At 35.9% G+C, this 23,895-nt stretch overlaps 1 protein-coding gene across 3 annotated transcripts in view; it reads right to left on the reverse strand.

Annotated features, from left to right (window-relative positions):
* Positions 1-23,895, reverse strand: part of LOC149578043 (replication factor-A carboxy-terminal domain protein) — a 75,616-nt gene that overhangs the window by 21,376 nt on the left and 30,345 nt on the right. Inside the window, exon 4 of one of the 3 annotated variants that reach the window (XR_016364182.1) lies at positions 349-836. The exons of the other annotated variants lie outside the window; for them this stretch is intronic. The gene's annotated coding sequence lies outside the window, so the exon portion shown is untranslated. The remainder of the gene's footprint in view (positions 1-348; positions 837-23,895) is intronic. 3 annotated transcript variants of the gene reach the window in all.

Genomic DNA, 23,895 nt, shown 5'->3' on the forward strand with positions numbered 1-23,895 from the left:
AGCCCACTAGTCAAAGCTAAGAAAAATTTAAAGTAACAAAATGGATAGTTTGAAAGAGACAAAACCTCTATCTTTTCGGCCAAACACAATTTGATTGCGCGCAGAACAAAAGAATGATTACCTCTGAGAGTTATTTTATGTTGGAAATATAGCCTTCAGTACCAAGATTGATAGTTTGAAAGAGACAAACGTTTATCTTTTTGTCCAAACACAATTTGATTGTGTGCAGAACAAAAGAAAGACTACCTTTGAGAAATATTTTATGGTGGAAATATAATCATACACCTGGCACAATTCAGCAAATTCAGACTTAATGTTGCCAGATATACTATTCAAATGACATGTTACCTGTTACAAAAATAGTCACCCTGATCTGGATTGGCAGAGTTGTTGGCTTGAAATAGGACAATCATTTAGCTCGATCCTTGAAGGCCCTCCTAATCAATACCCTTCCCTTTGCTTGTGTCGGGAATTGGGATACACACAGCAAAATGTCTGCATCTTGGACTAAATAGGAGGGGTAATCAGGCGGAGCCTTCATGAAATCATATAAGCTTGCCCAAACTTAACTTTGCACCTATCAATTCTCCTTTTTGTCGCCTAGAAACCTTCCTTCACCAAGTTGAATAATTATTTATTGTCTGCTGCTGCCTGAAGGTATGAATTGTGTCCCTGAATCTAATCCACCCAAGTTGAATGGCAATATGTCATCTTGTGCAGCGTTGAGTTACTCCAGCTGCATGTGTACATGTTGGCATGCCTTCTAGGAATTCACGAGTATCCACCAAGCGCCTGACTTTATAATGTGATTTCCTCCTTTTTGTGCTATTAACTACCTGCAATGAATCAAGAGAACAATCAATACTTGCTATTAATGCTCATAATCAGTTGTGTAGAGGCAGGGGCTTTGTCCTACCTTGCCGATGATCTGAGAATTTGTTTACCAGATGACCCACCTGCACAAAGGCATATAGAACAGATCTAAAGGCATATCCACGAATGAGCTACCCAACCTCCTTAATAGACGATATGCCAACTCCACTAGGAATGTTATCCTTATTGAGAAAAACCACCAAGTTGACCATAAGAAGAAACAAAGGATGTCAACCTTGAGATGGCAAATGACAAAACAATAATTTAATATAGTTTGTTTTTATTTATTTATTGAAATTGTTAACAAAAAACTTGTTCTAAATTGCAGATTGCCCAGAAATAATTGTTTCATTTGGGGAATGATAGTAGCAACTTAAGATTCAAGTACTCAAAGATCTCTACTCCCTCCTATTGTTTGGTTTTCACACCATCACCCTATTGCAAATGGAGATCCCCTCTTTTTGCTTTAGCATGTAGGAGTCTGTCTTAGGTGGTTTTAGCTGGCAACTTTTTCAAGTTTCCAAGTCCGGGGTGACTTTGAGCAATTTTGCCTCACTGGGAAGCAAATTTTGTCTAGGTTTAGTGCAAGCAGTTTGGTGCAATTTTGAGGAATTTTCGTAGCCTAAGTCTAAGTTAGTAGGTAAAATTTCAATCTAGGTGAGAAGGGTTTGCATGTTTGAGAACTGGGACAAAGTTTGTGAGCAAACCAAGTTTGGGGGAAAATTTGTGTTTCTCACGATTCTCCCTCCTTGGGAAATTTCTTGTCTTTTAGGATTCTCCCTCCTGGGGAAATTTCACGTCTCCCAAGATTCTCCCTCCAGGGAAAATTTCACATCTCTGAGGATTCTCCCTCCTGGGGAAATTTCTTGTCTCTTAGAATTCTCCCTCCTGGGGAAATTTCCTCTCTTTCAGGATTCTCCATTCTGGGGAAATTTCATGTCTCTTAGGATTTTTCCCCTTCTCCTCATTAACCCAAAAGAGATGCAAGATCATGCTAAGGCATTGCGAATCGGCAAGTTTAGGGAAAGAATGGGCATAACGGATAAAATGGCAAGTTTTGGGGAGTCTAAGTGGCAAAAGTGTATCTGGGGCAAATTCTCGAGTCTCGGGGTTCTCCCTCCTGGGGGAAAAACCTGATGCTTAGGATTCTCCCCCCACATTAGCTCTCCCAAGTTTTACCATCCTTTAGGGAAATTAAAAATCGATTTATGGCATGAGGACAACATCATGAGCAAGAGTAGAACAAAGAATCACCAAGAAACATTGCAATTAGATTTTTCTAGAGCACCATGTTCGAGGGAAACTCCCAACTCTCAAGATTTTCCCTCGAGGGAAATTCCTAAGGCTAAGGTTTTCCACCAGCCCACTCTCATCCTTTATTAATCGCCAAAACCACCCCACCTCTCCTCAAAAAACAAGAATAGAAAATAAAATTGAGAGAAAAAGTGACAAATATTAGAAATAAAATAATAATAATAATAAATTGCTTTGGATTGAGATGACAATAAAATTTCCCTTGACTTTGCAAAATGGTTGGTTTAAAGTGGGATGAAGTTTGTTTATTATTGATGTGATTTTATTTTCAGAGTTTTTTCCACAAACTTAATGCCTTTCTCCTTTGTTTTACAAGGTGAATTCAAGGAGGGATGAATTGAAAATCATTCGTGGAACATCTTGGAAAATCAAAGCATTGTTGGTGCACATACTCTCCATTGTCACACCAACAGAAATTAGGACAAGAAGGAGAAGCTAGAGGGCAAGGTGATGATCAAGGCCTCAAGACTTCAAGTGGATACTACTGGAAGATGGCTCAAGCCCAAGGATTCAAGTGAGAAGGCAAGATTCATGTTCAAGCGATCAACCTCCAAATTCAGAATGGAATCAAGAAGAAATTCAAGAATGCACAGAGGATCCAGCTACATGTGAACATATTCAAGGTGAATCAAGAAAGATCAACTTCACAGGTTCACAAAGATGCAAATGGTTCAAGTTAATTCCATAGGGGTCCGTTTGGTGAGCGGAATAGGAATACATATTCCGGAATACGTATTCTGGAATAGAATGTATTTCTGTTCTCCGTTTGGCTCAGCGAATATTTGATGGGAATTCGCGGACCCAAAAATTTATGTTTTCTAAAATTAAAAAAAATGGAATAGGAATACGTATTCCAATACCACCTATTTTGGTGGAATTGCAAAACCCCATTTTTGGGCCAAAAATGGAATACGTATTCCATTTTTGCTTTGTATTCCAATCCCGTTTTGGTGCATCCAAACAAGGAATTCACAATTTTTGGAATACGTATTCCTATTCCGCTCACCAAACGGGCCCTAAGGAAATTCCAAAGGATGATGAGGTGGCAATTGTTTGCCTCCAATTAGAAAATTTCAGTTTCAAGCACAATTAATCAAAATATGCAAAGTGTCCTATTTTCTCATTGATTGGAAAAATTATTGTAATTTTCTTTTTGGCCCATGAATTGATGCCTTCATGTAATTGGTTGTAAATTTGGCAACCCTAATTAGGGTTTGTGGGAAGAAATCTCAGCCCTTAATCGTCAACCGATCTTGGCGCTTCATTGTAATGGAACTACTATAAAAGGGTCAAGGCCTCCTCATTTGTAATGGATTAGATGAGATTAGAGGGGCTAGGGGATTAGTTTAGAAGATTGGAGATTAGAAAGCCAGTGTAGAGAAAGATTAAGGGAGAGAATTGATCAAATTGTTGTTATCATGCTTATCAAAGTAATTGATAATTCATTGTTGGTTCTTCATGGTGGATTACTTAATATTGCTTTGAAGTGTTGCATGGTTTCCTCAATCTTTCACTTGGAGCAGATTTCTTAACATTTTAAATTAGCTTAGTTGAATGGAAGTTGTTGTATATGTTCACTTGTTTGATTCGAACAAATCCAAGCCACTAGCCTCTTGTTGATGGAAAGATGCCTTATGCGGTAAACCAATGATTGAATGCACTTAACTTCAATTCATATTTAATCTTTAGTTTGCATCCATTTGATGGGATTGGAGAGGAGATATTGATTTGAAAACCATTTGAGTGTTCCTTAGAAGCTTGCACTAGGTGGGTGGAGCCGCTAGTGAGATTACACCTAGTAGAGTCCAAGATTCATCTATTATTCCTTGCATTCGCAATTAGAAGTAGAAATAGAAGTTTGGAGTTGAAGTGGAAAAGTTAGATATATTTTTATTGCACGTTATAGAGACAAAACTTTAGTAGTGCAAGAGTTGATATCCATTGAATGAATAGAGTATGTCCCTTTGTGATAACTAGCAAATCACATTATTTCAAGAGTAAGTATCCACAATAGAGGAAGATACCCAATAGCCACCCAGGCTAACTTTGCGCACTTAGATCTCCTAAACTATAAGTCGAATTATGTCAATTTTTTCGGTGTACCTATGTAGGTGACTCAAGAGCTTAAAGCTATGGTTTCGACATTTGGGCATTTACGGATCTCTCTGTAGAGGTCATGGAGTGTGAAGTGGTCGAAACGTGCCATTTTAAAATGCTTGGCCGATAACCATTATGTTCACCTGCCAATAGCCGCTCACCAAAAAAATAGTACTTTTGGCACAAATGGACCAATCAACAACCAAGAAAGCTAAAAAATGATCAACTATTAGTACATGTATGATTGGCTATTAGTACATTTGTTATCCGCTATTACATGTATTATCATTTTTTGGGGCTTTTAAAAGAGGTAATTGGGGGGTATCTATCACAAAACCCTCACAATCATTGGAGCCCCTAGTGGCTACTGGGTCTCTTCCCCTAGAAGGAACCTTAAAGTCATTTCATGATCTTACTTTGCAAGTTTAGCATGAGAGATGGCCTTATATCAAGAGAGGATTGAGCATTTGGTGTTTCTTCTTCAAACATTAAGGATTTGGTTATGCATGTTGTAGTGGAACAAAACTCACATCAACACCTCCCAAGTTACGTCCTCTATTGGGAGATTCTACCATTTGACCAAGTATTCTAGCACAACCTTGTTTCTTAACCTTTTCTCACACACATTCAACACCATTTAGAGTCGAATAATGATATCTCTTGAGAAGTTAACTACCATCCAAGGGCCATTCTAAGGCAAGAAACATAGAATGTATTGTGAACTCTGCTATTAGCTGGAAGTTCCAGCTCATAAGCAACCTCTCCAATTTTTCTTACCACCTTAAGGGTTTATAAAATTGTGGTTTCAACTTCTCATATCCATTCCCTTTCATCAAAGATTGCCTATAGGGCTGCAACTTGAGAAAAAATGTGTCACCAACTTTAAAGATCCACTCAATTCAATGCCCATCCACATGTAACTTTTTCTGATTATGAACGTATTGTAAATTTTCTTTGAGAGATTCCAAAATATCCTCTCTACTAGATCACATCCCTTACACTTGGTACTCTACTATTCATAAGAATCAAATCCATTATGAAGCAGAATCATAGTGATAAAGTGCCTTCAAGGGAGACCTACCAGTCAACATGTGACAAGTTGTATTGTAACAATATTCTCCAAGATGCAACTTGATCCGACTGGTCTTCTACCCTGTGACATAGTTTCTTAAGTAATCTTCTATCCCTTTGTTTCCTATCTTTGTTTACCCATAAGTTTGAAGATGACAGCTAGTATTTGGTGTTAACTCAGTACCTTGTTAAACGGAGGAGTTCTTGCCAAAACAAGCTACAAAAAATGTTGTCCCTATCACTTACAATATTCTTTGGCCAACCAGGAAGCTTGAAATTTTCCTTAAAAAATAGGTTTGTTACTTGTAGAACCTGAAGTTCTGAAGATATGACATGAAAGTGTGCATATTTAGTGAGCCTGTCAACAACCACAGAAAAAACATTTGCCTTGTACCTCTGGCAGTCCTGTGATGAAAGCCATGGATATACTTTCCCATTTCTGGTTCAGAATAGGTAGGGGCTGCAATAACATAATTGGGAATACATGCTCGGTTTCATTTTGTTGACATTCCCTACATCCTTTCACATGCTGCAACACATCACTTTTAAGTCCCTTCCATAGAAAACGTTCCCTTGCTTGCTTGTATGTCTTGTAGAAGCCCGAATGGCCAGCAAGTGGTCTCATGGCATGCCTACAAAATCATCTCCTTCATCATAAAATCAGGTATGAGATACACTTGGTCCTTGTAAAGAATGAGCTTATTGGCTACCTTATACCTATGATCTTGTTGTTTTCCTTCCAATATACACTAGTCATTAATTTTTTTACATATTCAGCCACTATAAATGCCTTCCAATCAGCAGATATATCAGTCATACAGTAAAGTAAATGCTTCCTCGAAAGTGCAGCAGCCACCACATTGGTGTTTCCTTTTACACATTCAATATCATAACATAGGCTTGAATTTACTTACCCATTTCTATTGTCTCTCATTCAAATCTCTTTGGTTGAGAAAGAATTTCAGACTATCCCACAAACCAAATATCGACGAAATTTAGCTAAAGCGTGCATTATGGCCAGCACCTCCTTGTCATTAATTAGAAATTTTGTTCAGACTCCTTGGATTTTCTGGCCTGACATGCTAATAGATGTTTATGTTGCATTAAGACAGCCTCCTACTTTCTTTGTAAGCGTCACATTCTAGCAAAAAAGGAACTGAAAAATCTGCAGTTGTGAAAATAGAACATGAACTCATTACTTCCTTAAGTTTGTCAAAAGCTTGTTGGGTTGTTGGACTCGATGAGAACGCTTGTTCTTTACTAGTTGTGAGAACCCCTTCACGAATCTTCTATAAAAGCTGCATAAGCCAACAAATCCTCTTTAATTGTATCATATTCCTTGGTCTAGGCCAATTTTGAATTGCCTGGATCTTCTTCTCATCCACACTAACACCTTGTGCACAAATTTTCAATTCCAATCTTGAACACAAATCAATCTTGGAAAAATGCTTGGCTCCACATTGCTCGTCTCATAACTCATCAATCTTTTGTGTGGTGCAGCAATTTTTTTAATATCCTTTGACTGAGTGCTCTATAGTCAGTACACATCCTCATGGTCCCACTTTTCTTCTTAACCAAAACTATGGATGATGCAAAAGGACTAGAGCTAGGCCTCAAATACAACATATCCTAAGGATCCTTCATTGCCTTCTCAATCTCTTCCTTAAATAGCTTTGAACAACAAAATGGAGTGATCCTAACTGGTTTTGTTCCTCCCTCAAGCTATTTTATATGCTGAAAACTCCTATCTGGTGGTAGTGTGAATGGAATGTCTTTGAATATTTTTCTATGCTTGTCCAAAATGGACTGAATTGCGACATTGTAGGATCTCCCATCCTCTTGGCTGAAACTTCAATAAGTCTATTGTTAAATAAACCATATAGAACTATCTTCTTTCCATTGTGTTGTATGAAAACATTGTGGTCCAGTAACTTTACTTTACTCATATTTAAGTATAGCCATTGAACTCTTAGAGCCTCTTCCATATCTATGTTGGTAATATAGAAATCACCCTTCATTTTTTATTCTCCCCTTGTCAAACTCCATCTGAGGAATTTTATCAATAAAAAGAAGAATTGCTCCGCGACCAACTTTAAGGTCAAATCCCTCTAATTCCAATGTTTTTGATCTCAATCTATTAACTAATTGTGCATCAATGTAATTATAAGTAGCCCCACTATCAATAAGATTTGTTACCTTTTGTCCCTTTAAGACTCTAACATGGAAAGCATTATATTGTGTTCCTCCTTAAAGTATTGCAAGTGTAACCCTTGAATGCTTTTCTACTTAATGCTCATGCTCCATCTCTTATGCCTCTTTTCCAAGTTTAGCCTCATGACTTTCCATATCTTCATTGGAGGCTACCTCTTTGTAATGTATTTTTCCTTTACCCAAACACCTATGCTCTAGTTGCCAAGTCTCTCAACATTTAAAACATAGCTTTTTCCCCCGTAGCTCATTTTGGGTCACCTCTACTCAACGTGGAGGTGATGTCTTGCAAAGTGGTATGTTCATCTGGAAAGATCTCTTTGGCAGAATAGGTCTTGCTTTCTTGAATCAAATTTGCCCTTGGTTGTTGAATCCTCTAGATCAAGGGCTCTTGTGATGGCTTCTTGCAGTGTGTTTGGGTCAAATGCCCTTCTAAAGCTTTACGAGGCTCAACTAAGACTAGAAATTGAACTATGAGTCTTCTTCCAATCACTTCAAGAACCATTACTACAAGTATTTGGAATTTTGCTACAAAGACTTCCACTTTACCCTCTTGCTTCCACTGAGCTCATTTCCCCTCAATGAAACTATGGATCCCTCTTATCAAATCTTTCACTCAACATTTGGTTGAAGTCTTCCAAAGATGTTATCGAATCATGCCCTTAAATTATACCATTATTCATGAACTATCCCTTCAAGATGCAAGGTGGCAATTTGATAGCCTTTAATTAGAAATAGGTGTCTAATTTCTACAACCACACCCTTGGTAATGAACTATCAAATCCATCAAAAGTTGGGATCATAATCTTTCCTAATCGGTGTTGAATGTCCTCCTTTACCAACCTTTCCTCCCATGCCTTGTTGCTTTCTTCTTCTCACAAGTCCCCAAAAGTCAAATCTGCATGTATGACAAAGCTTAAGGCATATTATGCATCATGAAATCTTAACACATCTTCCTCTCAACAAGATTGTTCTTTCCTACACTTGTTGCTACCTCCTACAAAAATTTAGCCTTGATTGTCATTGTATTAGTTGATGATTTCCCACCACCTGAGTTGCTCCTCTCTAATTTATTTTGTACGTGTCTTTCAATGCTCATTTGTTGGCCCAAAGTTTTTCAAGTTAAACTAGTAACCATTTCTTTAGTTTCCTTTATAGATTCCTAAGGATGTTCTTCTCCATCCCGCATGGTGGCCCCTTTCTTCTTCTCATGCAATTGATAGCATTGGTCCTTGTCACTCAAGTGATCACAAGCTTGCAAGTTGAAGCACTTTGATACCAATTAAATGTTCCACTTAGAAGTGCCAATTCTTTTGGCACATAAAACTATAGAAGTGAAATATCATCTCCAAACATAATAAATTCCATATACAAAATTAACAGATATTTTGTATAGTTAATCAGCTATTACATATAGAAGCTACTAGACTTTGATTCACCAGTCAATGACCACAACTAGAATAGAAAGTCGTATATGCAATCATACAATTGACACAATTTAGCAAATTTAGACTAAAATTGCAAGAAATAAATTTCAAATGACAAGTTACCTATTAGAAAAATAGTCTTCCTCAATCTGGACTAGCAAAGCTATTGGATCATAATATTACTCCATTATATAGCTCAATCCTTAATCGCTCCTCTTAATTAATACCCTTTACTTTATCGGTATTGGAAGACACACAACAAAGTATGTTTGCTTCTTAGGCTGTCTAGGAGGGGAATCGGTGAGTGGCTTGACAAATTCATATTAGCTTTCACAAACTTGACTTTGGGCCAATCAATTCTCCCTTTTGGCACCCAATAACCTTTCATATTAGCTTGCACAAACTTGACCTTGGGCCTATCAATTCTCCCTTTTGTCACCCAATAACCTTTCTCCACCACATCAAATTGTTGTTTATTGTTTTCTATTGCATGGAGGTATAAAATGCATCCCTAAATGCAATCCAACCTAGTTGAATAGCAATATTGTAATGTCCTCTTCCAAGTTTTCCCTAAAATCACAATTACAACAAAATTAGTGTTAGGGTTACATCTTGCGAAATAAATCTTTCCTCAATAACACAATCCAAAATTTGGATCTTGCAATCAAAACATGGAAGACTTATGGAATACACACATATACATATAACTAATCAATGGGGTTAATCAAGCCTCATTATATTCATAGAGTACAAACAATATTGAGGGAAGAGATGTGATAGGTACACCTGAAACCATTTCAATACCAATCCTAAGAGCGAATGTCTACCACAACTCTCTTGCGTGGCAGCTTGTATCTACTTTCCCCAACCATGTTTCATCTCCCAACATACAGTCGCCATCTTGTAGAGTTGAGTAGAAGCAATAAGGGATTACTTGACTCTGTAAGTGCTCTCTTTGTTCTAGGTCACAATGATCATTTAGGATAGCCTAGTTACAAGCCCACTTGACACCCTTCTCTTACAACTCAAGTACTCCCTCTCGCAAGGTGGATTTTAGACTATCTATATTTACTCTCTATTGTCATCTTTTGGACTCGAGCGGAGGTTGCAAAGGGTTACTTGACTTTGTACGTACCTTCTTTCTCCTGGGCCACAATGGTTGTTCTAGGACAGCCTACTTATGATCCTACTCACTACCCTTCTCTTGAAACCTAAGGGTCCGTTTGACTGTGGGAATATAAAAATGGGAATAGGAATACTTATTCTCAAATAGAAAATGGGGTTACATATTCCTATTCTTGTTTGGTTCACCCAGAATTTGATGCGGAATTCATAGACTCAAAAATTTATGTTTTCTAAAATTTAAAAAATTGGAATAGGAATGCGTATTCCAATTCCACCTATTTAGGTGGAATAGCAAATGCTCATTTTTGGGCCAAAATTGGAATATGTATTCCAATTTTATTCCTATTCCAATTCTGATTTGGTGCATCCAAACAGAGAATTCAAAATTTTAAGAATATACATATGCCTATTCCACTTGTATTCCCATTGCCAAACGGGCTAGGTAGTTTCGGGCAGTATGTATATCTATGCTTTATCCTAGGAGTAGACACACAAGCATTGACCTCACACACAAGATGTTCATAAAATATTTATACATTGAATTGAAAAAATATGATTATTTAAAACAAGATGTTGTATTGCGATTCCCCTCTGCTAACTATTGATAGGTTGTATTCTCTTGTTCGATCTGAGATTATCCTTCAGTACTTAATGTTATGTTGGTGGTTCGATCTTGGGGCAGATGAATACTTAATCTGCAAACCTGATACATATATTTTAGCAGATGATATGAATTTCTGAATGTGTTTGAAGGCTTGGATTATGCTTCTGCAATAGATTGTTATGTGTATCAGATTACTGGTTGATAAGGGGGTACTAAATACTCTATTGCCTGATTGATTGATGATGGTGGATATTGCTAAGCAAAAATATTTATTTCTTCGGTTGTCGTTGATTGATTTCTTTTCTCCCCTTCAATTATTTCCCTCTATCTATTGCTTATTCAATGTAATTGATTTTCTGATGATGGTTTTGATTGTTGACTCGGATATATTTATACTTGGAATAGGAGAGTCGTGACTTTCCCCACAGAGTCTTTTCATAAATGCACCTTCTCTAATTAATTTATTTATTGTCTTTGACTCCACCACACCCTTTGGTAAATAATTACTAACACCTTGTTTGGAAGATAAACGCTATTCCTTCTAATGATCTTAGCATATTATGGATCGGCTTCTTAAGAAAAAACATGTCACTTCAGAGATTAATTGACATTAGTTATCGTTTCATCTCGTCATATTTTCTTATTGTGAAGTTAAAATTGAGATCGCTGATTTAGATGATATTGTTGGTTTGCATTTAATCATTTTTTTTGGCTTCTAATGTTTTTAGAGGATCTCTTATCAAGACAAGCTCATGACAGATATGGCGCCTTAAAGTGGCATTGCATTCCTCTAGCTGCACATGTATGTGTTGGTATGTCTTTTGTGACATCACTTGTATCAACTAGGTCCCTATGTAATAATGTGATTTCCTCCAATATACACTATGAACTACCTACAATCAATCAAGGGACTAATCAATACTTGCTATTTGGGGCTTCTGATATGTTGTATAAAGGCAAGGGTTCCTTCCTACCTCACTGGTTATCTAAGGATTATGTTTTTCTTTTATTTATCGTCCACTTTATGAGAATCATGCTCAAGCACATTGAAGGCTCACATGCGCTATTCCACGTCTCCACATTCCTTAACTTTAGTGGAATCACGCTCAAGCATGTTTCGGACCTTATGAAGGATAGCTTTTATTTTGCACTATTTCTTAACTATAGGGAATCGGCGCTTAAGCACATTTTTGGTCTAGTCACGGATAGTTTTTTCTTTGGACATATTCCTTTACTGCCTTCAAAATGCACTAGGCTTGCATGAGGGGTTATTGTGGGTTGCTAAAAAAAACTCAATGCACTGCTTGTTGAAGGTTTCTTCCACGAGCCCCTTACTATTGATATTCCCTCAACTCTTTTGAACTAGACTAATCACATTCTAGTATTGATGGTAGACTTTTTGTTTTGTAGACACTGCAAGGATATAAATCTAGGCACGATTGAAGGTCCTTGGCAGAGTATTTACATTCAAAGTTCCTTTACTCCATGTATTATGCACTCTAAGGCATTTATCGGGTTGCCACACATTGTCCCTTTCGAAACCTTTGCTCAACAATTTGATTCAATCATTGGGCTTGTATGGAATATTCCTATTGAAATTTTCACCTATTTTTCAATCTTCAATCATTGTAAATATATGTCACTAGGCAAAATCGATCACTTTAATTGTTCTTTGTGCTTAGAATGTGATTGGACGCATATGATGCACCATGATAGACTTTAGTAAAGAATTTTGTGTACGTGAAGGTTTTGCACTTATGAAGACATATGCAGACTTTAGAGCTCAAAACAATCCTCCATGTGCGAAGAGACTGCATATGCGTTGGAGTGTACCTCATGATGCCTAGCAGATTTTCTTCTTGATTTTGTATTCCATGAGAACATGATGCTTGCGGTCAGACTTGGGCCTAGAGTTTAGTGATCTGCTATAGATCCAAGGCATTGATGAATCCATTTCCATCTATGAAGCCTACCTTTGTCCATGAGTATTTTCTTTGTGATCATGCTAGAAAATGACACTTCATGAGAGGCCGCATATTTCTAAGGGGTTTCGGTTTTTTCTTGTACTTAAGAGCCCGTTTGGTTGCTGGCATAGGAATTGAAAATTAGAATAGAAAAATGGAATGGGAATGGGAATAGAAAAGGGCAATTCCAATCCTGTTTGGTACACTTGGAATTCAGTTGGGAATATGTTAATCCATTGTTTTTTTGTACAAAAATGGAATAGGAATAAGGTTAAGTTTTGTATTTTTAAAAATATTTCCCTTAAATTTTTTTGTTTTAATTTATTGTTTTTTGGTTAATTTTTTCAATAATGGTAAAAGGGTTAATTTATTTTCATTTTTATTCTATTCATTCAAGTTAATGAGAAATACAATTTATTTCATTTTTTTATTCAAATAGATATTTTAAAAAATTGTTATAAAAAAAAATGTTTAAAAAAAAAAAAATTAAAAAAATCAAATTGGGAATAGGAATGCCCTATTCCAATAACAACCATTTTTTGGAATGGACATATGCTCATTTTAGGGGCAAAATTGGAATATGTATGCCTACTCCCTATTCTGATTTGGGATACCAAACAGAGAATACATTTCCTATTCCTATTCTAGCAACCAAATGGGCCCTAAAGGTCCGTTTGGTTCGTGGAATTTAAAAAACTCGGATTTCTACAAACCTTGGTTTAGCCAAATCAAGGTTTTGTATATCTTCATTCCGATTTTTGGGATTTTATTGAAACTGTTTGTTTCACTCGAAAGATGCGTGTGAAGACACATTTTTATGCATAAGCTTGGAGCTGAAGGCAAATTTCAAAAAGTAGTCCAATCTATTGTTTTTACACTCCTTAAAAAACAAAACCAGGTTTTGATTTTCAATTCCTACTTTTAGTAGGAAGTTGGAAAACCTGGTTTTGAGGCAAAATTGGAAGTCTCGTATGCTAATTCCATTTTGCAAATTTTGAAACAAACGCACAAATTTTCAAATCCAGGTTTTGAAAAAGCCAATTCTTGTCATCTTCCAGGAACCAAACGGACCCTAACAGTCCATATTCAATTCAAAGTATAAGCTCTTTCAAGCATTGGTGACTGAATTATTCCTTCAAAATGTGGTTGCTTTTGTCCAAAGCCCGCATTTAAGGATACACATTCATGAACCCCCCTGTTTTATTGTAAAATATATTCAATGCCTTTGTATATCTTGTGTTATGAGCTCATTTTATGTATGTAAATTTTTGGACATTTGTATGATTTAATGATCATAAGAATATCTCAAGTATAACGATGGATCTTAAATTTCTTATCATTCTTTTCATGTGTGACAAATACAAAACCCATGGGCATATACATATTTTCACAGAGACTTCCTCACATTTAAGTCCTTTCTTTATGTTCCTTGATTTGACAATCTTTCACTTCCTTTGCTTCTTTAAAGAGATTCTCTGATTCACTTATTAAGATTTGAACCCAGGAATCAAAAGATAAACAACAATATGAAAGAGATAAAAATTAAACATATAAAAACCAGAAATATCCTGGGAAAACCCTTTGAGAATGAATGGGAAAACCTAGCCACACAACAAAAATATATCTTTATTGATAATGAAATGTTCAAGTGTACAATATCCTTTGCTTGATGCAAATATATAACAATAGGAGAGACTCTTCACATGATAACCAGAGATCTCTTGAGATTCATATATCCCATAAGATTCATGAAAACCTATAACAATGAAACCTTGTAACAATTAATCACATTCATGAAATCACTCAACATGAAACATTTGTAACAATTAATCTCATCCATGGAATCACTCAACATGAAACTCTGTAAAAATTAATCACATTCATAGAATCACTCAACATGAAACATTTGTAACAATTAATCACTTTCATGGAATCATTCAATATGAAACATTTGTAAGACTCACAGCTAAGCCTTTAATCACGATCTCTCTCAACGTGAACTGTCATGGAATCTCTCAACATGACATCCAACTCCCATCACGGAATCTCTCAACATGATGTCATCATGGACTCTCTCAACATGATGTTCATGGACTCTCTCAACGTGATGACATCATGGACTCTCTCAACATGATGTTCACTATCGCATAATGAAAGAGTTATCATAATTGATCTTACAATCTCATTTATTCACACAAGAATAGAAATAGGCATAATAAAAGCAAGACTTGGTTCCATTTAAGTCTCAAATTTTACAGATACCACAAGCATCACAATCATAAATGAGAATGAAGAGGATTTCTTAAGCACTCCCTCTTAATTATGAAGCCTCCCTCTAAAGCTAAAATCTCCCTCGAAAGCTCAACATCTCCCTCTGGAGCTATAATCCTTATCTTATTGCATCCTGCAACCAAGTGAGATTATTAAAATTAACTATCAATGCTAAAAATAATCTCTTTCAAACAATATAATCATAAATACTCATCTCTTTGTGGTCTAAATCATACATACACAATGAGATTCAGAATAATGCCTCTACAGCTAATGTAAATCTCATAGCATCAATATAATTATAAGAATACTTATCTCTTCAATTCCATGCAATACTTATCTCTGCAACCTCATGCAATTTTGTCACTCTACCATGGTAATGTTGTAGATGATTTTCCTTTCCTTTACACACAATAAACTAAGTGCTCTATACTTCATAGAGGAATTGTTGCCAGAATACCAATCGATGGCAGCAATGACCTCTTGAGTTCCTATATAGCCAAAATACTCTTTGCCTATCTTTGCCAATACATAAAAAACAAAGAGCAAAGCATAAATGGGATTAAAAAAATAAAAATAGAATCCACAAGAGATTTCACCGCATGAAGCTATAACAAATTTTCAGAAAATAAGCCTCCAAAAATTACTTCCAGAAAGATTAAAACTTGAGAAAGATTAATACTAATCTGAAAAAAATATGATCTTTGATGCCACACACAAGTGAAAAGAAATACTGGTAGACTGCCTAAATTCACCATCTTCGAACACATAAGTGCAGAGTGTAGAGTATTAACCATTCTAGAAGCGTCCATTTGACCACTCGCTGTGAACAAAATCTCAAAGGTGGGGATGCCGCGGCTTGATGAGGTGCCGTTGAAGCTTTAATGCAAGCCTGTATGTTCTCTTCAGGCCAAGGAAGTACGTTGTGGCCAATGTTATCTCCCAAAATACCATCTCTTTCTCCCTTCTACATCAACAACCAAGAGGAATAGATGCCCCGTAACATACAAGGTTAGAACAAAACTTCCTCTGTCGTTATTAGAGCAAGTGCCATGATTATACGTATCGAACAAATGCCTCCTCCTATGGTGTTGAGAGCTCCCAAACACCCTTCTTACTGAGCGCAAACCATGATCAAGAGGTCTGTTGAGAATATAAAACGTCCGCACGTCAGTTACAACTCCTCCGCTTCCCACTTAAAATAGCACTCCTTCTTGGACGATTCTCTTCATCTTTGCAAACTCTCTTGGATGGAAACCGAAGACTAAGTCGTCACCCGACGAAAGACAAAGACATACAAAGTTAATTGATGGAAACATAAACTGATAAGAGTGGACGATAAAGCCAGACCGTTGAAAGATTAAAACACAAGAAGAGTACGCAATTGCATAAAATGCATATACAAATCGTGAAGAGACTTTCCTACCAAAAATGAATACATGTGAGATATCGCTCGAGCAAACATCTCCAAAATCAGCGTAATATGAATCTTGCAAGAAAGACCATGGGAAAGCACAAATTCGTGAACCGAATCCTGCCTAGGGAGGATTCCCTGACTCAGTGGAAATGAATACGACTAAGAACCTCCGGTTGTCAAGCATCATACGGGAAATTTTAAAAAAACTTTGCCTTAAAATCTAATACGAATACCATGCGGAAAGAGACATCAAATTAGAAAGAAATAAACCATTTCCATCACAGCAAGTGCAAAAAACCTTCAATAGAAAGACTGGCTTTCTTGAGAAATAATTCCCACAAGGCCTTACACCTAGTGTGAAATTTCCTCTACAAATCATGTAAGATCTGTCAGAGTGCATCACAGAATAAAAACAACAGTTGCTCTTCTAAACCGTCAAAAATATAATTGCAGACAAAATCGGAATCATCACAAAAAGACAATCTATATAAAATTTAACACTCCTATATTGATGATATCATGGCTCTGATACCATGTTAAGATTCGAACCCAGGAATCAAAAGATAAACAGCAATATGAAAGAGATAAAAATTAAACATATAAACACCAGAAATATCCTGAGAAAACCCTTCGCTAATGAAGGGAAAAACCCAGCCACACAACAAAAATATATCTTTATTGATAATGAAATGTTCAAGTGTACAATATCCTTTGCTTGATACAAATATATAACAATAGGAGAGACTCTTCACATGATAATCGAAGGTCTCTTGAGATTCCCATAACTCCTATAATAAATTACAATTCATCGAATATTCATGCCTCAATGCATGTTAATGACACATGTCATTTACATTTAATATTACAATTAAACATAAGTGTCCTTTTCAGCTGAACGTAACAATAATGCTAATAACATTCATATTTCCAGAGATAAAGATCTCTATCGCAGCTATCATCTTCAACATCACTTACCTTCATTATTTTCTCAAAACCAAAAACATCTCTATTATTGCTCTTAGGATTCAAAACTCGACACCCAATCAAACTTTATAGCTCCAAATCAGAAAACATTTTGAAATTAAAAACTTGAATGGCAAGGAACAAAACTTGACTCTAGATCTAAACAGGACCACCAATTCTCATTGGTACAAGAAGAACTTAGGAAATTGGAGTTGGAGCTATCGAGGAAACCGAAACCAAAAAGCCCAAGGAGATAAAAGAGATAGGGGTTCTATCTTTGATGGGCAATGCGTGAATAGGTCACAACATCTCAAAACTCCATGGGTGGAATGTTAAAAACATTTGAAGAATAAAAACTTAATCTAAACTCAAAATCTTTGGTTAATCAATCTTATGTCATCACGAGAGAGAGAGAGAGAAATCAAATGGGGAGGAGAATCCTATATTGGATCAAGACATCTTTCATCCCTGATTACCTTAGCATGTGAAAATAAATTAATTCTCGCTTGATAGGACCAATTAGAAATTCCAAGATTAGCCATGACAAGCTATATATCCCTCTTGACTGCACAAGGAACGTGGACATTGCCCAGCTACCAATTAGACGTCCATAGCCCTGACGAAGTTGTCATTGTAATACCTCTTGACGATTGCACCACTTCTTGCATAGTTGTAGTTTAACTTAGCGAAGCAAAGCTTGGTTATTCTAGCACTTGTCCATCAAAGCACTATTTGTTGTTTTCATTACCCTTAGGAGTAAAAGGAGTTAGTATATGGTGAGTGCATGGTGAAACAACCATTGTTTGTTTCAAAAAGCATTGGGAAGGCATAAATTGAGGAAGCCCTTGTCCTAAGAGTTAGATTGTGAGGGTTTAAGGATTAACCCATCAAGTGTGTCTGGCAACCCAAATGAAAACCAAAATCCATGGTTTGGGAACATATTACAAGTCTGTGCAAAGTTAGGGGACTAGATCTTAAGTTTATCAAGTACTTGCTTTGTAAATTAGGCCTAATTGCTCCTAATACAAGGAGAGCGAGGCAGGGTTCACTTTACTAGTACAAAGGAGTGATAGTTTGTTCTGAGATATGTTATGTAGAGCTAAGAAGGGTATCGGAAACAAGTTTTTGTTTGGAAGATACTTTGGCAAAGTTTAGAGAAAAGACCAAAATACAAGTTTGGCAGGACTAGTAGCAGGATTTTCCCAATTTGCAAACTGTAAGTTTTGGTACTTAAGAAATAGCAGAATTCTGCCGTTTTGCAATCATTCTAATTGTATATCTGCGAAATAGCAGAATATCCAAGTCTTGGATGTGTTGAAGCATTAGGAAGGTTGGAAGGTTAGAGTAAGGAAGTTTGTAGTTGATAGTTGAAGGGTTAAGAGGACCTAGTAAAGGGCAAATACAAATAGATTGTGTGATTGTTTGACAAAGTTTCAAGAGTTGAAGATCACAGGTTAATACCTCTACATCATTACCCTATCAACATCTTTGAGCATAACTTTTGATAATCTTGGCCCATTATAGCATATCTTTCAAAAGAGCATTATTCAAAGGGCAAAACACTTGAGTTCCTCCAAAAGTCAAAAATTATATTAAAAAAGTGCCTTGGTGAAAACCTAGCAAACAGGTGCCTTGGTAGCCAAAAAAAAGAAAAAAAATATATTAAAAAAATAAATAAATAAATAAAGAGAAATAAGCCATCCTATGGTGAAATCCACTTCTCGTGGCACCTCGAGCAAATACCATGATGAAAACCTAGCAAACAAGCATCATGCATAGTTCGGCCTCTTGTGCTCTACGCTTGGGGGCAAGTTCCATTCATGCTATCTTATCTACCATAGCTTCCATCTTCCAGCATACTCTTTCATATCTTATCATGCATCCCTTTACATCCATATTTCCTTGTTTACTGCTGGTCTTGACAAGGTTGAGCCTATCCATGAGCATCATACAACCTGAGATCCAATGTCCTTTCCATTAGCTTATCCACTTGCTTCCATCCATATTACCCTATCATGATCTTGCTTGCTCCAAATCAACCCTCTCTATCCCTGATAAGCCAAAACCATCCACTCCTAACCTTCATCATCCTTATCATGTATGTGATGTCTTATCCATATCTTATCTGAATTGACCCCTTGGTCTTGATCAACGTGAAGAATAAAAATACGGGAAAGTTTGTTATCAAAAATCTCTTCGCCTGTCCACTCTTTTGGACCACATCTATCTTTCATGACATCTAGTCATTATCCTATATGTTATTTGAAACCCATCATTGGCTTACATGGCTATATTATTTTCTCCCTAGCTTGGATAATCTTGAGGAGATTGTCCCTGAGGGTCTCATTCACATGCTTCATCTATCTTTTGATCAATCATCTCACTAATCCATTCGTCGTGCTTTACACATTGCTAGACATTAGGGGCAAACAAATGTGATCTTGGTTGATAAATGATGATCTTTAAAAAAATTAAAAAGCAAAAAGTGTTCTTGAAGAAATTCAAAAACATCTAAAAAATAAATAAATAAATCTTTAAAATCCAAAAAAAAGCGAAAATGTTTAAAAATTCCAAAAAAAAAAAGAGAAAATATTTAAAATAAAAAATAAAAATCGAAAATCTTTAAAACTCCTCAAAGATGCATTTGTATAACTAAAGCTTTCATTATGGTTTTGAAAATTGTCCCAAGTCCAAAATCATTGTCAAATTAAACTCGGGGGTTCCAAAATCCAAAATCACCAAGTTCAGTAAAACAAACACCAATTGACAAAATCAATGCATCAAACCAAAAATTCAACACTGGAAAAATTTGATCTATATCAGTTTTTTATTGAAAACTGGATCTTGAAACTACATTGTTGATCTTTAATCCTTGAAACCAAAATTGACTTATCTTAAATCAGGCTTAAAAATTCAAACAAAGATTAAAATGGATGGAATTCTACTGTAATATGGATCTGAAAACAAAAGCAATGATGTTTAATGTGTTACTTGATTTTTGCAATGTTGTCTTTTTGGCAAATCAATGATGACTTTTGACTAGATGAGCAATGATAAGAGCATGGCATTTTCTTGATTCCTGCATGACTATTTGTGAGGTTGATTCATTGAAGTATGCAAAGTTGTCTAACAACGTGGTCTTCAAAGAATCATTGAGAACATTTGCATATGAAAGATGTCAATTCTTTGTCTGTTTACTTGCCATATTGAATCCAACAAAAGCAGTATTTATACCAAAGTAACAAGAATCGGAATCGGATCGAAATCGGCAAGGCCGAATCAAATCGTGAATCGGCCATGAATCGGAATCAAATCGGCCATGAATCGGAAAATTTAAAAACCCTTGAAATTTAGTGAGTAACTTATTTCATAAACCCTTTATCGCTGATTCGATTCACCGATTCACAAAAAATCGTTTGGCTTGAATCGAATCGCTGAATCGCGTGAATCGCATGAATCGCCGTGATTCTTGGAACTATGATTTATACCACCATGGTTGAAAGTCTAACCAGTGAGGGTTGTACCAATTTCATGAGCACACATTCGAACAAAAGTGGTATTCATATCATCATGATTGAAAATTTAACTAGTGAGTGTTGTACTGATTTCTTGTTTAAAAATGCCTAATGATGAAAATATAGCATAATGCTATGATAAGTGACAATTAGTTTTACAATCATTTAGCTTAATGTTGCACACCATATCATGTTGAGATTTTTCTTAATCAAGGCTACATCATCAAAAATCCTCCTTCTGATGGAGTATATTGGACTTTAACAAAAATAATTGCATGTCATTTTCATCTAGGGGTATTTCACTGGCATATCAAGATCATTTCATATCATTAAATCAATTTTATATCATCATGCATTATATAACTTGCATACTAGGGGCATTTTATTAAATCATTAACATCATAGCATCTTTACATAAACATCTAAGTCAAGTAAGTGCATCCATACATCCTACATAGAAAAAAGTCAAAAACATACATATACACAATGGTGTAGAATTGCATCCATCTGCATCATGCATAAATGTAATCAAAATCATGAAGTCCAATATATCATGACATCATAATCAAAAGTGTCAAGGATGAGAGTGTTCAAATCTATAAAAATCCATCAAAGTCAAATAATGTTCACATCAAAGCTCATCATCAAATAACCAGATTAATATACAAAATTGAACGTCCATCAGTAATCAGAATCCATACCCAAAGTATGTCATCACATGGCTGATTTACCAAATGATCAATGCTACATCATGGAGATCATCAATATAAAATTGATCAACTAGCGGCAACCTACCTCCATCCATCACCGCTATCTCTATTTTCACCTACACTAACAGATGACCCGTCCCTTCTACTAGACCCTGATTTTGTATCATGATAATGCCTACTTAACCATGTATCATCAAAGACGTCTAACTAATCCTATCAAATCAAATATCAATCAAACAAATCATCCAATTGATCATCAAATGTCAATTTATCCTATCATCTACTTGCTCATTTTGAGCAGATCAACTTCGTCTCTCTAGATCTTGAGAACGAAACATCAACCTATCAACCAACCTATCCTATCAGATTGACATTATTACAACATCAACCAAGTGATTTTGACTGACATCAAAACATCATCAACCTATTTGGAGCATCAACATTTTATCAATCAAAGCTTTCATCATCAATGATCTATCTTACCAATGCAAATCCAAAATTCTATATCAGTAAACAAATCAAAATCAAAATTTCAATTCATTTTCCGAGGGGGCATGGTATCATGAGATCATGAAATCAATTCAATCACGGAGCTTCTTTAAATCAAGGACACTGAATGTGAAATTTTTGAAAACATCAATGGAGCATTTAAATCTGTTTAATCAGTTAATTGGACATATTGTATTGAGGTTTTATCATGTAATCAGAGAATCAAATCAATAGTCAATTGAATCAGTCATCAAGTTCGAATCAGGCAACCGTGGATCAAATATCAAATATTGTTTGAACCAATGTGCTACGCAGACCACTCAAAGAGGGGCATTTGTATACACCTAAAACTGGTCAAGCAAAATTAAATCAAGCAATGGTGAGCAAATTCAAAATTAAAGCCAATTGGATAAATAATTCAAAAGATCAAACAATTATGCAATTGATTTCTAATTGTATAGATCATCAAATAATTAATCCAAAATGCAACCCATTCAAGGGGTGCATATGGCTAAAATAAATCAATTAATTCAATTATTAATTCCTAATTTCTCTCACCCACCACATGGGGCAGATTAAATTCAACCAATGGGAATTAAGAATGGAGTTCACATGGATCACTAAAAACTTTGTTATCTCCACCATTCAATTTGCCTTTTCAATATTGATCATTGATCTCATAATCTTGCACAACTATTTGAAACACATGATGTCTCTTTGTCTCATCATTTGAAACCATTGACATGACCCACATCTAGCCTTGGGTTACATGACTCTCACCCCACCTATTGGAAAAGTCTATAAATAATAAGCCATTCTAGAACAAATCATCGAGTATCATTCATTGTCATTTGCATCCATACTATAGGAAATTGCATTCAAGTTTTAGTTTCAATTTGGCAATTTGGCATTCAATTGTAATTTGCATTGTTCGTCATAGCTTCAATCTAGTTTCTTATCAAATGCAATCATGAATTACCTTAATCTTGCATTCTCATTCTAGGAATTATCACTTGGGAATGCTTGTTGATTTGAGACCATCCTTAGTCCCCTTCGTTAGAGAGACATGAGACGTTTTTTAGAGCTTAATTTGAGAGTTTCTTACATGCTTTTTCATTAATTTGCATTCAAATGGAGTTATCAAGCTAAAGTTTCATGAATATACTTTCCTTACCATACAAGTGTACCATCTTAAAATGGAAGCACTTCATTTTCAGACTTTTAGCCCTCCTTAGTGTGGTTTTGGTCTCCCTCTCTCTTCTTCCAGTCTTGCTCAAACTTCTAAGTCATCTCTCTTTTTCCAGCATGGCCCTTCAAGTGCTATTTTGTCACCTTTTTGGCCATATACTCTTGTAGTTTTATCATTTATCAAATCTTTCTACACTTTCTCTGGGACCTCAAGGACCCCTTTTTTGGGACCCACTCTAGAATAGGTCGACTATCTATTCCCTGAGGTATCTAGGCCCCAAGGCCCGAAGTGTCTAGAGTGTTTCAATTGATTAATTTTGCTCCCCAATCAGCCTGCTTTGTTTTGGATCCCAAAACTAGTATATAAGGAGGCTTGGGCTTTTCATTTTCATCAATCAATCCATAAGCTATACATCATCATCATACTAGCAATCAAGGGCAAGCATACATGTGTTCATGAGACTTCAAGCAAATATTTAAAGGCATATATCAAGCATTTCCTTCTTGCATCAAGCTTCTTCCTTCAAGGTGATAATGGAATTTGGCTTCTAAGAAGGAGATCTATCATCCAAATCATTCATGTTCTTCCATTCTTCATCAAGGTACATCACAAGCATTTCTAAGATTTTGACTTCTATGGTTTCCTTTTGGTTTCTTTA

Source organism: Cupressus sempervirens, chromosome 1 (assembly GCF_028749045.1).
Source record: "Cupressus sempervirens isolate cs-2001-9-10 chromosome 1, ASM2874904v1, whole genome shotgun sequence".
Taxonomy (NCBI): domain Eukaryota; kingdom Viridiplantae; phylum Streptophyta; class Pinopsida; order Cupressales; family Cupressaceae; genus Cupressus; species Cupressus sempervirens.